Source organism: Monodelphis domestica, chromosome 3 (genome assembly GCF_027887165.1).
Source record: "Monodelphis domestica isolate mMonDom1 chromosome 3, mMonDom1.pri, whole genome shotgun sequence".
Classification (NCBI taxonomy): Eukaryota; Metazoa; Chordata; class Mammalia; order Didelphimorphia; family Didelphidae; genus Monodelphis; species Monodelphis domestica.
The window spans coordinates 441,039,901-441,055,735 of record NC_077229.1 but is presented as its reverse complement, the minus strand read 5'-3'; the positions used below and the strand labels follow the sequence as shown (position 1 = coordinate 441,055,735).

Genomic DNA, 15,835 nt, shown 5'->3' with positions numbered 1-15,835 from the left:
CTCTGCTAGGGCTGATCATAGCCAACAGGACCCCAGTCCCTCAGTAACCATACTTACCAGTATGTGCTCTTTCCTCCCTCTCCTTCTCCCAATTCCACAGCCTGGAAGAGAGCAGGTATCTGGTCCACATGCCTGGACCCCACAAGTCCTTCCCTGACTCACAGATGAAGCCAAAGCTCCTGCTTTCAGGACCTCTTACCCATAGACTCTGTGGTGTTTGCTTTGTCAGCCCCCTAGCTGTGGGGAAGCTGGGGTCTTTGGAGCGGAGGCCATAGCCAGCACAGCTGCTCCCATGGGCCTCTGCCTGCTGATTCCAGAGGTATCTGGGGCTCAGCAGGTAAGATAAGATATGCAGTCCTGCCCCTAGCACCTGCAGCATATTGATTTGGCATTGTTTGTTCAGGGGTATTTACTGTTATCTGGTGGAACTGAGGCCAGAGAAGTCAAAGATCTTCTTCCCTAGCTGTCCTTTGATGCTCAGCTTCACTCCTGACTCTTATCTGTTTTTGTTGCTTTTAGCATTGATTCTGTGGAGTTATTTTTAATTGTTTCTGTGTGGCATAAGGAGGGCAATGAAGTTTCATGGCTTACTCTGCCATCTTCCTATAATCCTCTCCTTAAACGTTCTTTTCTGTGGACCTATTCTTGATCAGCTGAAGATAAAGCTCATGGGATAAGGCCTTTGTGGGGGTATGGGAGGGGGAAGGAATGTCTATTTAGGGTCTTAATGTATTATTTTAAATTCTACCATCTGTCTTAGAATAAATATTAAGTATCAATTTTAAGACAGAAGAGTGGCAATACCTAGTCCATTGGAGTTGTGACTTAGCCATAGTCACATAGCTATGAAATATCTGAGGCCAGGTGTAAACTCAGGTCCTCTTAACTCTAGGCCTACAAGGTCTTCATGTATTAAAGAAAGTGCTTAGGTGGGCTTCTCCAAAAATAAATTAATTTGAGGTTGGGGTTTTCTTTAGTCAATATAAGAATTCAGATTTTTTAAAAGATTTTAGGGAGGCAGAAGGACATGGCAATAATAAGACCATCTTTAGTCAGGAGAAACCTGAGTTACTGCCCTGTCTCTGACCCATATTGGCTGTGTAACCCTGGAAAAGTCACTTAGCCTCTCGGAGCCCTAGGTAATTCTTTAAGGCTTTAAGTTACCATGTCAATCTATATTTCTGAGATTTGTTTCCAGATAAAGAGATCCTTACATTAGTGAGATAATAATTGATAATTCTGGTCCAAGTGATTGATAATATAGATGGGTACACAGATAGGGAGAAGGATAGATAGATATATAGATGAGATGATAGTCATTTATATTTTCACATCTTTGCACAAATTGTAAACCATCAGAGTTTTAATAGGAATGAGAATATCATATGTTTCAAAGTAAAATCAACAATTTTCTACATAGAGCCTAGTGCTCTAGCCACTGGACCTCCTAACTGCCTAATCATATTTATTATTTCCTCTCATTTAATTGTGTTCCTTAGAAACCTTCATGGCAAGTGAGCCTTTTAAGACTTGATTCTCTGAGAATCTTGGTTGAAATCCACCCAATGCTAATTTTACCACAGTAATAGATGGTGTAATAGTTGCCCCAAATGACCCAACTGGTTAGCTGACTTTGCCTCCCAAACACATAGTGTTTGCCCAGGGTCTCATTTCACCATTTTCTTACATCCAAAAAAGTCTTTCAATGAGGAGGAAAGTTTTCTTCCCTGGCCACAAGCTAAGGTGGAAAGGTCTATGCTTTTGGATCTTTCTGCCCAAGTGGCATATCCAGATTTTTAACTATTGTTTTCTATGAGTTGAAAGATGCCACATTAACCAAATAACTTCACCTATAAGTGAAACACTAGAGGACAGACTTCATTGCAACTTTTTGGGGGGTAAACATGCTATTCTATCAGCATCATTAGCACTACAATTTCTCCCAAGAAATCCCTCTACTAATAAGTCTTTTTTTCCCCCCAGAGAGCCTTTTTTTCAAGCCTGAATAGGTTTGCCATGTGTTGGACAGAGTTCCCAAAAAACATCTGAACTTGATCACTTACCAAAAGTGAAAGAACTGAATAGTAGAAAGCTAGCATTTATTATTTCTACCTGTAATCTTTCTCTTGAACCCTAGTCCCATGAGGCTACATGCCTTATGGGTACATATACCCAGATGTCCTTCTGGCAACTCAAACTCAATGTGACCCAAGTTGAATTCATTTTCTATTCCTATTGTCCCTCCTCCAAACTTCTCTGTTTCTGATACCACTTTTTCTAGTCACCTTAGACATTCTAAAAACCTTAGAGACATTCCAAGTTACTCATCTACTACAGCCACCACTCTTACCTAATCTCTTGCCAAATCTTGTCAGTTCTGCCTCCACAGCACTTCTTGCATCTATCTCATTCTTTACACTCTTAGGGCTACCACCCTCATTTAAGCTCTAAACATTTCTCACTTAGACTACTACAATAGATTCCTATTTTTTATTCCAACAGCCATCCCCAATCCATCTTCCATGTTTTGCCTCGTAAGGTATGGGTCTGACTCTTTTCACTTACAGCAGCTCTCAACTGTCTCTTGGATGAAATAAAAACTGCTCAGCATAGCATGTAAAGTCCTCCATAATCTGGCTCCCAATGACCTTTCCAGATTCATTGCATATTACCCTCCTTCATGCATTTCATTTCCCAGACAAATTGGACTACAAGTTTCATTCCAAATGCAGCCTTCCATCTCCTATCTCTGTTCTCTCAACTCTGTTCCCAATGCCTGAATAAATGCTGAATTGATCTACCTCCAAAAGCTCCTTGCATTTTTCCAGACTCAGTTCAGAGAGCAGTTTCCAAGCAAAGCCTTCCTGGTCTCCTTAGTTGTGAAGTGTTCTCTCTCTCTGCACAAATTACTTTATACTTATTTATTTATGTAGACATGTGTTCCCACTTCTCTCTCTAATTAGAAGTCAGTTAGCACAGTGCCTTTGAACATAGTAGGCATTTTATAAATGTTTGTGAAATCAAAATGAATTTAAAGCATGAACATGTCTAATATTACTAGTGGGAACTATGCTATCCTTCCATCCGTATAATTTCTAGAACTATGACTAGCACTTTGTAACTATCCTCTACCTACATTGTTCTGTCACCATCTACCAACCAAATTTCATTGAAATTCATTAAATGTGTCCAAAAAGGCACATTTTCTAATATTTTGAAATGCCACCATTTTGTTTTTAAATGGCATGAGCCATAAAGTAAGCTTAAGGCATACATTGACAAATTTTAGTAGCATGCCAAATTTTATCCAAATCAGAAAACTCATTCAAAAATAATGTAAAACAAATGGGAAAATGTGAAATCCTGAACAACCGGGTTGAAGAGATCTTTCCATTCCATTTTAATTGATAAGGCTAGTTATCTACTGATTATCTACTGATGATTCAGATAGCAGGAGGAACTGTTCCATCCATTACATAGATATTTCCTTGGGGATGACCATATCATTCCAAATTCCACTTCAAATTCATAGTAATACTGACAAATTAGTATTAGACTTAGGAGGCCATTCATGCTTCTCATAACTGTTTAAAAGGATTATTCTAGGCTGAGCATTAAGAGGATCATGAAATGAAGCTAAAAGCATTTGAAGTAATAGAGCTTCAGGATAATTCTTCATGTTTATTTGATTGAATCAGGAGATTAATGAGCCAGCTTCTCCCCAGTGCTATAGTGAACCCAGTAGGATTGATTATTTCTTGAATGTGCTTATGTAGTCCCCTAGTGGCTGCAAAGTTTAAGTTCATCTAAACATCTACCGTCAAACCTTCACCAAGAGGTACCCTATGGAATAGGAAGGAAGGGGATGAGAAGGATGGAATGTTCTTATTAATTTTGTTTTGTGGATAACTTGGGTTATCCCAAAGGCTTTTAGAAGAGACATTGGAAATCAGCTAGTTCCCCTCTTCCCCATTTCACATATAAAGAAACTGAGGCTCAAAGAGGTTAGACATTTTGCCAAGAGTTCCCCAGATAATATCAGAGGTAGGAGTTGAACTCAAGTCTTTTGGTTTCAAATAGAGAACCATTTTTGTCATATCTACATGTATTGCATATAGTCAATGGATTAACAACCATTTTTTAAAAGTATTATTAGTCAAACCATGAATAATCCAGGGTCATTATTCAGAATATAGTTTTTCACCGAACAGTCTTTTTCTACCTCTGGCTTTGTCTTGCTTTGTCTGGTTATCTCTGCCTCAGTAGCCCATAGGCGACCAGCATACCTAGATCTTCGGTGTATTGGTTTAGATAGCCATGATGGGAGGCTGGGGGAATGGCTGAATTCCTGGATCCCTTGGAGGACCAGAGGTCAGTAGCATAGTGTTCAATACATGTAAGTGCCTGCTTCAGAATAAACAAGACCAGCTGCCAGTCAGGACCTGATGAGTACACTGGTGGCCTGCAGGTGTGACCACAGGGCCACCTGAGCCAATTCATCTAAGAAACAACAAGTACTCAGAAGCCAGGAGGCTGGCAGGCAAGACAGAAACCAAGGGTCAGAATTAAGTGAGCCTTAATAGTTAGAGCTTCATGCTATCCCAGCTCTAGCCTCCTTTCATGTTTTCATGTTCCTGTGGCAACCAATTTCTAGCAAGCTCAGTCTGGAGAGTAAAGGATGGCAAGTGGGGTGAAGAATATGGGAAATAAGAAATTCCTAGCTGCAAATATTATCAATTACTTTTTCCCTCTCGCTCCTTTTTTCCTTTTCCTTTATTCTTTTTTCTCTCTTCCTGCTCTTCTTTCTCCCTCAGTTGACTCTAATTAAAAAACTGAAATTATTTGTCATTTTGATTGAATAGCTTCTCTATTCTTAATGGAAAAGTAGAGTAGCAACTTTGAAGACCTGAATTTAAGGAATTTAATTTCTTTTTAAATTTTTTTTTAAAACATTGTTTTAATGTTTTTAAACATTGTACACAGAGACAAACACACTGTGGTATCATCGAACGTAATGGACTTCTCCATTAGTGGTGGTGTAATGTCCCTGAACAACTTGCAGGGACCCAGGAGAAAAAAACACCATTCATAAGCAAAGGATAAACTGTGGGAGTGGAAACACTGAGGAAAAGCAACTGCCTGAATACAGAGGTTGAGGGGACATGACAGAGGATAGACTCTAAATGAACACTCTAATGCAAATACTATCAACAAAGCAATGGGTTCAAATCAAGAAAACATCTAATGCCCAGTGGACTTACGCGTCGGCTATGGGGGGTTGGGGGGGGGGAGGAAAAGAAAATGATCTATGTCTTTAACGAATAATGCTTGGAAATGACCAAATAAAATATATTTAAAAAAAAAATTTATTTAATTAGTCAATTTAGAATATTTTTCCATGGTTACAAGAATCATGTTCTGTCCTTCCCCTCCCTCCATCCCATCCCATAGCTGACGTGTAATTCCACTGGGTTTCACATGTGTCTTTGATCAAAACCTATTTCCATATTATTGACGTCCTTTCTTAACTAAGAAAAAATAGTTATATTCCCTGTGACTTCTAATAGCAATAGATATACTCAGTAATTCTTAGGAAACAATGATGAGGATAAAGGGCAGAAATAATACTTATGATTTCACATGTTACATGGAGTACAGTTAATAAAGTGACACAGATATGATAGATATATCAACATGAGGTAAATGTCTTCTTATGGATAGTCTTACTAGATATAGGAGGATGTAACTCATGACAGGGCTTCATGAATAGAAGAGTATACCTAGTACAAAAGGAAGAACTTAGAAAGAAAGAGTGGCAGGGCATTATTGAACACCACAAAATTATCCATCCGCCAGTGCAAATATCCATGAACCTGAAGCAAAGGGAAGAAGGAAAAAAATATGGATATGGTAGTAAGCTCTAGGTTAAAAGATGGAAAAGGCAAAAAGTATAGAATTCCAAGAGCATACTGTTGACCACCAGGTCAGCTGGAGATCTTGGGTGATAACTTCCTAACATAGATTTCATATTTGTCATAATCGATAACTACATATATATACTAGTGGCTCTGAAAAAATTAAAACTATTGATGAATTTTGGAATTTTTGATGATAATTTCATTTTTCAGGAGATGAAAGAAGTGACAAGGTAGACTTCCTATTTCTTAACCTAATTTTGACCATTAAGAAGAAATTGTTTACTATTGTGGAAAAGACAAGAATTTCTGAAGGCAGAGATCATGCCATCTTAGAAATTATCATAAAGCCTGACACAGTCTGGCATGTAAATTTTAGGAGAGTAAATTTCAAAAAGTTTTGAGATAAGTTAGAGAGACCTGAGACTATAAAAAGGAAATTAGCTGAAGAGACATGAGAAGCTTTCAAAAATGAAATCCTGGTAGCAGTAACAATTAATTATAAGTAGAAAGAAAAATAACTAGATGCCTGACACAGGCATTTAACAAATATTTGTTGATTGATTGTCCAAGTATTTTATAGAGAAATTCACATTTGAAAAAGTCATAGATGAGGGGTTAGTTGAGAATAAATCAAAAGAATGGCAAGATCTTACAAAAAATGATGTCAAAAAAGTCTTGAAAATAATTAAAAGGTTTTGTAAAGCTATGACAGGAATAAAAGGAAGATCATAAAGTTTGGCTCCTGATTGGTATGAATACGAAGATAATATAGGAAAAGGGAAAGCAGAATTAATCAATTTGTTCTGTTTTCTCTACCAAAGATAATGATCTTCAGACTGGAAAGACAGAATTAAAAATAACTACCAAATAATACAAACTCAAAAAATCACCTAACTCCCTTATTACAAAGACCAAATAAAGTACAACCCTGGCTAAGGGGGAAAGTTTGTATACATTACGACTGAGCCACACTCACTGATTTTTAAAATAATTTTGGGAAATGGTAATGGTGTCTCAGGACTAGAAAACAAAAGATGTTGCCCTGATTCTTTTAAAAGGATCAAAGATAAATTGTTTCAACAATAGACTAGTGTGCCTGATTTCAATTCCTGGCAAAATTCTAGAATGCATTATTGAAAAGATGGTTTGTGAGAGTTCAGAAAAGGAAGCAAAAATTACAAGTGATTTCAAAGAGCTAATATGCTTTCATCAAAAACAGGTAGTGTGAGAGGCCAGCTAGGTGACTGAGAGCCAGGACTAGAAACAGGAGGTCCTGAGTATAAATCTGGCCCCAGATACATCCCAGTTGTGTGACCCTGGGCAAGTCACTTAGCCCCCATTTCCTAGCCCTTACCATTCTTCTTACTTGGAACCAATATATAGTATTGATTTTAAGATGGAAGAAAAGGGTTTTAAAAAATAGAGCATAAGAAAAGAACTTCATTTCCATTTTTAAAACACAGTTTCTAGATTATTAGATCAAAGAGAATTCATAATAAGATTTCATTAAAGTATTTGACAAAAGTCTCTTTGATAACTTAATAGATAGAAGATGAACAAACTGGATGGTAGTAGAGTTAGATTTATTTAGTACTGACTGAATAACTGGTCCCCAAAGTGCAATTAATTGATTGATTCAACCTAGAAAGATTTTTAGGGGAGGACCATGTGGTTCTTTCTTTGTCCTTATTTTGTTCAACAGTTTTTATCAGTGACTTAGATAAACCCATAGATCACAAGCTTGAGGAATATCTAAATGACCAAAGTGGGATCCAAAAAGATCTTAACAAACTAGAAGAGGAGACTGAATCTAATAAGATGAAATGTGATCAGGATGGGGGAGAAACTTGGGGGGGGGATAAAGGAGGAAATAATAGTGATGGATGCCCCCCCAAAAGGAAAAATGGTCAATGAAACATTTCAAAAGTACAGTACAGAGTAGAAAACAGAAGAAAGTTCAGGGGGAGGAGGAAGCACAGATAAACAGGTATTTGAGGTAAGGGATTAAATTTAACATGTATTTTAAAAAACAAGTTGCATGTTAAAAGAAATTCATGGCTTCATACTTTTCATTTTTTTATATGAAAATGACCGTTTTGTTCATGTCTGTTAAGTTTCTAATTTTTTTAAGAGAGAAAAATTACAATTTTGGATGGAAGGAGGTGTCATCAGAGCTTATATGGGAAAGTGGATTTTTGCCTCTCTGTATGAGTCTCTCTTGTCTTTGTTTCTCTGTCATTGTTTCCCTTTCCCTCCAATATTTGAGATGTGCTTAATTGTTGTCTTTGCTAGGACAGAATAAACATTTTTAAAAGTCTGAAAAAAATTAAATTTAAATTTGCAGGAAAGATGTAGCTAGACAACAATATACGTAAAAATGTCTGACATTTATGAGCTTTAAACTTAATATAAATCTGCAGTGTGAGGCAGCAGCCAAAAGAGCTCATGGGTTATTGCCTTCCATTAACAACAGTATATTGTACCAATGGTTAAAAGGTGACAGCGCTGCTGTATTCTGCTGTAGTCAGACTATGACTTGTCTTGTCTGGTAGTCATTTATCTGCTGGGCTTCTGTGGTTTCAGTTATGTCCAATTCTTTGTGGCCCCCTCAGGGGTTTTCTCAGCAAAGATACTGGAGTTGGTTGCCATTTCTTTCTCCACCTGATTTTATTGGTGAGGAAACTGAAGCAAACAGATCATCTATAAACTCCGGAAGATGACTCTTCCTGACTCTAAACCCAGTGTCCCATCCACTGTGCCACCTAGCAATCCCTAACTGGAATGCTATGTTCATTTGGGTTGCCACATTTTGTATTAATATTAATTTTAATTTTATATATTAATGTTAATTAATAAAAGCATATTAATAAATTGGCCTGTGCCCAGAGGAAGACTGGCCAGAATGGTGAGGAAACTGGGGATGTTTAGCTTGGAAAATTAAAGATTTAGGGGAGACATGAAAGCTGTTTACCTGGGTTTAAAGCATTCTCATATGGGGAAAAAAATTAGACATGTTTTACATGGTCCAGAGGGGAAAAAATAGAATCAATGAATAGAAGTTTCAGGTTCAAGTTTTGGTTTGATATACGGAAGAAAAAAATAATTCCTAGCAGTTAGATCTGTCCCAAAGGAGACTGGACTTAGTCTATATGGAAGCCTTCAAGTAGAAAAAGCTAAATGACCCCTTTGTCATGAATTTTGAAAAGATGATGAGGTCTTGGTCAGACTAGATTGTCTCCAAAGACCTGTTCATCTAATGCACTGACACTGGGATAATTGTCTCCAAGATTTCCAAAGTGATATGACAATACTCTGAGCGGATAGTCAAGAACTAATGACTTCATTGGGGGTCTCAATTCATGTCATCCATGGCAGGTCAGGAATTAGAATGCCACCATAAAACAGGCCATGTAAACTCCAGAATTCCCAGCCAATCGGTCCCTTCCATCTATTGGAAGAAGGCCCCAAAGGTTCAGCCTACCTTGGGTGGCCTTACATTGTCTGAGACTCTTCTCACTCAATGTTCTTTCAAGGGGTTGCATTTTTTTTCCTTAAAAACAAAGACATTCTGTATTAATGGGCTTCAAGAGAGATTTTTACTCTTATGTCCATTTACCCTGAGATATAATGGTCATCACCATATTTCAAGAGACAGCCCCATGATATAAAGTCAAAAAAACCATGAGATTGCAAAGTTTATATTCTCAGGTCAAGAAATGAAAGTCTGGAGCCTGTGCCCAATCCCATGAATGGGAAGGCTTTCTACTACAATAAATACAGGCATGTTTGCCCCTTTATTTTAATATGAAACATTCTATATACACATATGTCTCTAGGCTTTTGAAGAATGGTCTCTACAGTTTTTGAATCTTCAAAAACAACCTCATGCATATCAGTTGTTATTTTGTTTGGCTCTGATATTGGAGGGATGGAAAGAAGAAACTATAGTGTTTAGAAAAATTCTGTTTTAGGCTATTATTTCATTGGTATAGAGAATTCCCAGTGAGAAAACTGCCTCTATCAATGTAGATGACTCTGAAACTCCATCTGAGAGAGTTACCTCAGACACCAAAAAGTGACTTATCCATGGTCACATTGCCAATATATGATAGAGGAGGGACTTGAACTTAGATCTTTCCTGACCCTGAGACCAGCTCTCTAGCTTCTATACTACACTGCCTCTCTTAGGAAAATTGGAAAAATTATTTATATATTTGGCATATGTACTGAGAAATTATCAAATATCTTGTTTTGTCCTCTGATACCTTTTGAGAACTCCAGGTATCATCAGATGATGGCTTATGGGGTCCTTTTTTTTCTTTTTCATTTTCTTTTCTTTTTCTGAACATTTTTATTTAATTAATTAATTTAGAATATTTTTCTGTGGTTACAAGATTTACGTTCTTTCTCTCCCATCTCCCAATCCCCCTCCTGTAGCCGACACACAATTCTACTAGGTTTTACATATGTCATTGACCAAGACCCATTTCTTATGGGTCCTTCAAGATATGACTGCTTTCAGCTAATGGGTAGAACACTGGACTTGGAATTAAGAAGACCTGTGATCAAGCAAGTCACTTAGGCTGTGTTTCTCTTGGATTCCTCCTCAGTAAAATGAGGATAATAAGAGCACTTTCCTCCTAAGAATGTTGTGAGACTCAAATGAGACAATAATTGTAAAGCAGTTAGCATAATATCTGGCACATTAATTATTATTATTAAAGTAAATTGTTATTAAGTAGTTGAATGCAACAAACCAGGCTACTTGTCACATCACATTTTTAAGACTCATTTAGGGGGAAGCTGGGTAGATCAGTGGATTGAGAGCCAGGCCTAGAGACCGAAGGTCCTGGGTTCAAATCTAACCTCAGACACTTCCCAGCTGTGTGACCCTGGGCAAGTCACTTGACCCCTATTGCCTAGCCCTTACCACTCTTCTGCCTTGGAGCCAATACACAGTATTGACTCCAAGATGGAAGGTAAGGGTTTAAAAAAAAAAAGACTCATTTAGACTTTTCCAATTGCAAGTACAAATCTGTATTTCTATGGGGTTTCCAAGGATTGGAGTGCCAGAGAAATTCAGGGGTCATCACAGGAAGGGTAGTGAGCAGGTGAGTGACCCAAGCTTCAGAAATATAAGCTATGTAAATTATTTTTCTTGATAAACATTATATGTAATTACAATGTTTGTGTGCATGTATTTATGTGATCTCATGTGTACATATACACATTTACATACACATATATTTACATATGCATACTCATGATCTTGTATATGGACATATACACATATACCTGCCATCCCATTGATGTGGGAAGCTTCTTTAAGTAAAAGCTAGATGGTCTAATGGATAGGGTGTGAGATACAGAGTCAGGAAGACCTGAGTTCAAATCTAGCCTCAGACACTTATTAGCTAGCTGTGTGACCTGGGCAAGTCACTTTACCCTGTTTGCCTCAGTGACATCATCTGTCAAAGGACCTAGAGAAAAAAAAATAGCAAACCACTCCAGTTTCTTTGCCAAGAAAATTCCAGTGGGGCCATGAAGAGTCAGACAGGACCAAAGTAAATGAACAACCCCCTCCCCAATACAGATTGGCAACTTTTCTGTAACTTATTATCTTTGGATGTTGACTGAGGTACTCAAAAGTGGTAAAAGATGTCATTTGAACCCAGGTACTTTCTGACTTCTAGTCCAGACTTTTATCAGCTACATCCTACCTTAAGATTATGCAACCAAACCCATTTTTAAAATTTTAACCACCATTATTTTGGCCCACCGTTTCTAAAACAAATCTTTATATAGAATATTTTAGAGTAAGCAATGGGGGTCAAATGACTTGCCCAGGGTCACACAGCTAAGTATCTGAGGTCAAATTTGAACCCAGGACCTCCTGTCTCTAGGCCTGGCTCTCAAATCCACTGAGCCACCCAGCTGCCCCCTTATATAGAATGTTTTAAAAGCAACTAAATTGAAAAAAAAAGACCACTTTTGAATACTCACTCAGTTACAGAATTACAGCATCTCCCTTTCAGAAGTAACCAGAGGCCATATATCTAACTCAACCTTCCCCCTAACAAAGGGCAAACACCTGTCCTGCCCCTAATAAGTGGCCATTTGTCCTTTCAGCAAAGATCTCCAACTAGGGAGAGCCCCCTCCCAAGGTAGCCCATTCTTCTTTTAGATAACTAATTATTAGGAAAATGCTCTCTGTATCAGGCTGAAATCTCTCACTAAACTTCTACAACCCCCTACTCCCCATTCATCCTTCTTAGACCAAACTGAAAAAGTTTCATCCTCTTCTAAATGGAAGCTTCTCAAATGTGTAAGATGCTCCTCCCACCAAACCCCATACACACACAACGGCTCTTCTTGGGCTAAACATCTCTAATTCCAAACAATCCTCACAAGGAAGCCCCGGAGGACCTTTCCCCATTCTGGTCACTTTCTTCTGCCATTCTCCAGGTTTGAAGAGTCCCTTCATCATTCCAACAGCCCGGAATGGCAGGAAGTAGAAAGGTACAGCCTGAAGGGAGAAAGTTTTTCATTTTTCATTTCAAAGTGGCTTTAGCTCCCTGAAGACCCCGTTCCTCCTCTTCTTCCCTACTTAATCCAAAATCAGAACCAAGAAAGCATTTCTCATTTCCTGCGATGTGTGGAGAGTATGTATGAGTTGAAAGAAGGGAAAAAGGTCACTCTCTGCCCCCCTAAATAAGCATGCTCAGGGACAAACCCACTCCCCACATTGAACCGAAGAAAGCCCCATTAGCTTTGCCTCGATGCTACCAGATTTCTCACCCTAACGAACTTGGGAGAGAGATTCAGATCTTTTCCCTTGAAGTTGTAGCAGGACCCACTGCAGTCCTTGTGACTTTCTAGCCTGTGAGATGGAGGGGATGGGAAGGGGGAGCAAATATCACCCAGGATGAGAAGCAGCCCAGTATCATCAAATGAGGTGCTGGAGTCCCAGCAAATGTGGGAGTCTCTAGGCAAGGAATACAGCTCCTGGGCTCCTTCCCGACACCTGCTCTTCCTTTCTTCTGTACTTTCTGCTCTATTGAAAGCACAGCTGTTTCCATTCGAGCTATTTACTCATTCCAGGTGAGCTGCAAAACAAAACCCAGAAACAAACAGCTCCCACAACCACAAAATATCACCCCCCAACTCTCCCTCCTCCCCCTACTAACCCCCACCCCCACACACTGCTGTGGTTTAGCAGCTGGGGGGAAATGAAGTGTACATATGTACTTTCGTTTTGTTTTGTTTTGAAGCAAGGGTCTTATATATCACAAGGCAAATATTAGTCTGCCTGAAGAGTCAGCTTGCCAAGGGATAATCAGCAAACACGTCGGTACTCATTAGAGCTGCACAAACTGGCCATTGACAATGTTCAGAGCCAGGCATAAACCCCACCAGGCATGGACAGAGAGCCCTTGCCCTTCTGAGTGTGGGCTAGAACACAGGTAGAACAGCTACCCTAGGCTTGCTGTCTGTCCCAGGAGAAATCACCATGGCTTGGCGTGGCCTGAGTGGAAATTGAGCAAGATTTCCCTGGATCTCAGGTCCAGCATCTTTCTGGGTGAGTGCCAGGCTCTCACTGGGAAGAGTTTCCTCAGGAGGGAGAAAGGCTATTTGTAGGAAGAATCCACCACCACTACCACCTCCCCCTGTATTTTAGGTGTCTCTTTCCTTCCTGACACAAAGCCACTTTTTGATGGGCAAAAGGAGGTGGGGAGAGGGAGGAAGAAATGTGCTATTGCTGACAAAGGTGGGAAGAAGGAAAGGAAAGAGGAACAGAAATCTTTTGTAGGGGTTGTTTATTTTAGAGGACAGTGAACTTGTTCTCCAGAAGACCTGGTTCAAATTCAGCCTTAGACATTTACTGGTTGTGAGACTGGGCAAGCCACTTATCCTCTAGTTTTCAGTGCCTCATTCTGTAAAATGAGGGTTTTTAAACTTAATAGCCTTTAAGATTCTTTGCAGCTCTAAATCTATGATCAGGTGCCTAAAAAATTGAGGCACATCTTATTGAATGTCTTTAAGATTCACTGTTATTTCCATAATGACAGAGATTGCAACTATGGTCAAGGTGCCTGAAAGTCTACCATGATTTCTGGGCTCCATCTCTTCCACTTCGAAATCCTCTTGTCCTTGCCTGAAATAAACTGACCTCTCAAACCCTCACATTCATCAGTGGCCACACCTGAAGTCCTATTACCTTCATGTCATCCCTCTTTAACTTTCCTGGGCTGAAGACAAGGATAGCTGAGAAAGAGGTTTTTTTTAATTATTTCATTTATTTATTCATTTATCTTTAAATTTATTTAATTAATTCATTAATTAAGAATATTTTTCCATGGTTACATGATTCCTGTTCTTTCACTTCCCTTCTCCCTCCCCACTCCTGGAGCCAACTGGAACAACCCAGAGCAATTCCACTGGGTTTTACATATATCATTGTTCAAAACCTATTTCCCAATTTTTGATATTTGATCATTTAAAGTCAACATCCCCAATCATATCCCCATTAGACCATGTGATCAATCATATGTTTGTTTGTTTGTTTTCTGGGTTTCTACTCCCACAGTTCTTTCTCTGGATGTAGATAATGTTCTTTCTCACCAGTCCCACAGAATTGTCCTGGATCATTGCATTGCTGCTAGTACAGAAGTCCATTACATTCAATTGTACCACAGTGTATCAGTCTCTGTGTACAATGTTCTCCTGGTTCTGCTCCTTTCACTTTGCATCAGTTCCTGGAGGTCATTCCAGTCAACATGGAATTCCTCCAGTTCATTATTCCTTTCAGCACAACAATATTGCATCACCAACAGAAACCATAATTTGTTCAACCATTTCCCAATTGAGGGATACCCCCCATTTTCCAATTTTTTTGCCACCACAAAGAACCCAACTATAAATATTTTTGTATGTCTTTTTCCTTATTATCTCTTTGGGGTACAAATCCAGCAGTGGTATGACTGGATCAAAGGGCAGGCAGTCTTTTAGCACCCTTTGGGCATAGTTCCAAATTGCCTTCCAGAATGGTTGGATCAATTCACAATTCTAGCAGCAATGCATTAATGTCCCAATTTTGCCACATCCCCTCCAACATTTATTACTTTCCTTTGCTGTCATATTGGCCATTCTGCTAGGTGTGAGTTGGTTCCTCATAGCTGTTTTGATTTGCATTCATCTAATTATAAGAGATTTAGAACATTTTTTCATGTGCTTATTGGTAGTTTTGATTTCTTTATCTGAAAATCACCTATTCATGTCCTTTGACCATTTATCAATTAATGGCTTGATTTTTTGTAAAATTGATTTAGCTCCTTATATATTTGAGTAATTAGACCTTTGCGAGAGGTTTTTGTTATAACAATTTTTCCCCAATTTGTTGCTTCCCTTCTCATTTTGGTTGCATTGGTTTTGTTTATACGAAGACTTTTTAATTTAATGTACTCAAAATTATTCATTTTACATTTTGTAACATTTTCTACCTCTTCCTTGGTTTCTTTACTCCTATATCTGACAGATATACTATTCTATGTTCACCTAATTTACTTATAGTTTCCTTCTTTGTATTTAATTCATTTACTCATTTTGAATTTATCTTGGTATAGGGTGTGAGATGTTGATCTAAACCTAATCTCTCCCACACTGTCTTCCAATTTTCCCAGCCATTTTTATCAAATAGTGGATTTTTGTCCCAAAAGCTGGGATCTTTGGGTTTATTGTACACTATCTTCATGAAGACATTTACCCCAAGTCTATTTTATTGATCCTCCTCTCTATCTCTTAGCCAGTACCATATTGTTTTGATAACCACTACTTTATAGTACAGTTTAAGATCTGGTACTGCTAGACCTCCATCCTTCACATTTTTTTTCATTAGTTCCCTTGATATTCTTTATCTT

General features: G+C 38.5%; 1 protein-coding gene across 3 annotated transcripts in view; it reads left to right on the top strand.

Annotated features, from left to right (window-relative positions):
• Window positions 1–15,835, top strand: part of PRLR (prolactin receptor) — a 259,059-nt gene that overhangs the window by 155,829 nt on the left and 87,395 nt on the right. The window contains exon 1 of one of the 3 annotated variants that reach the window (XM_001365433.5): window positions 13,110–13,497. The exons of the other annotated variants lie outside the window; for them this stretch is intronic. The gene's annotated coding sequence lies outside the window, so the exon portion shown is untranslated. Of the gene's footprint in view, window positions 1–13,109; window positions 13,498–15,835 lie in introns of those variants that run through there. 3 annotated transcript variants of the gene reach the window in all.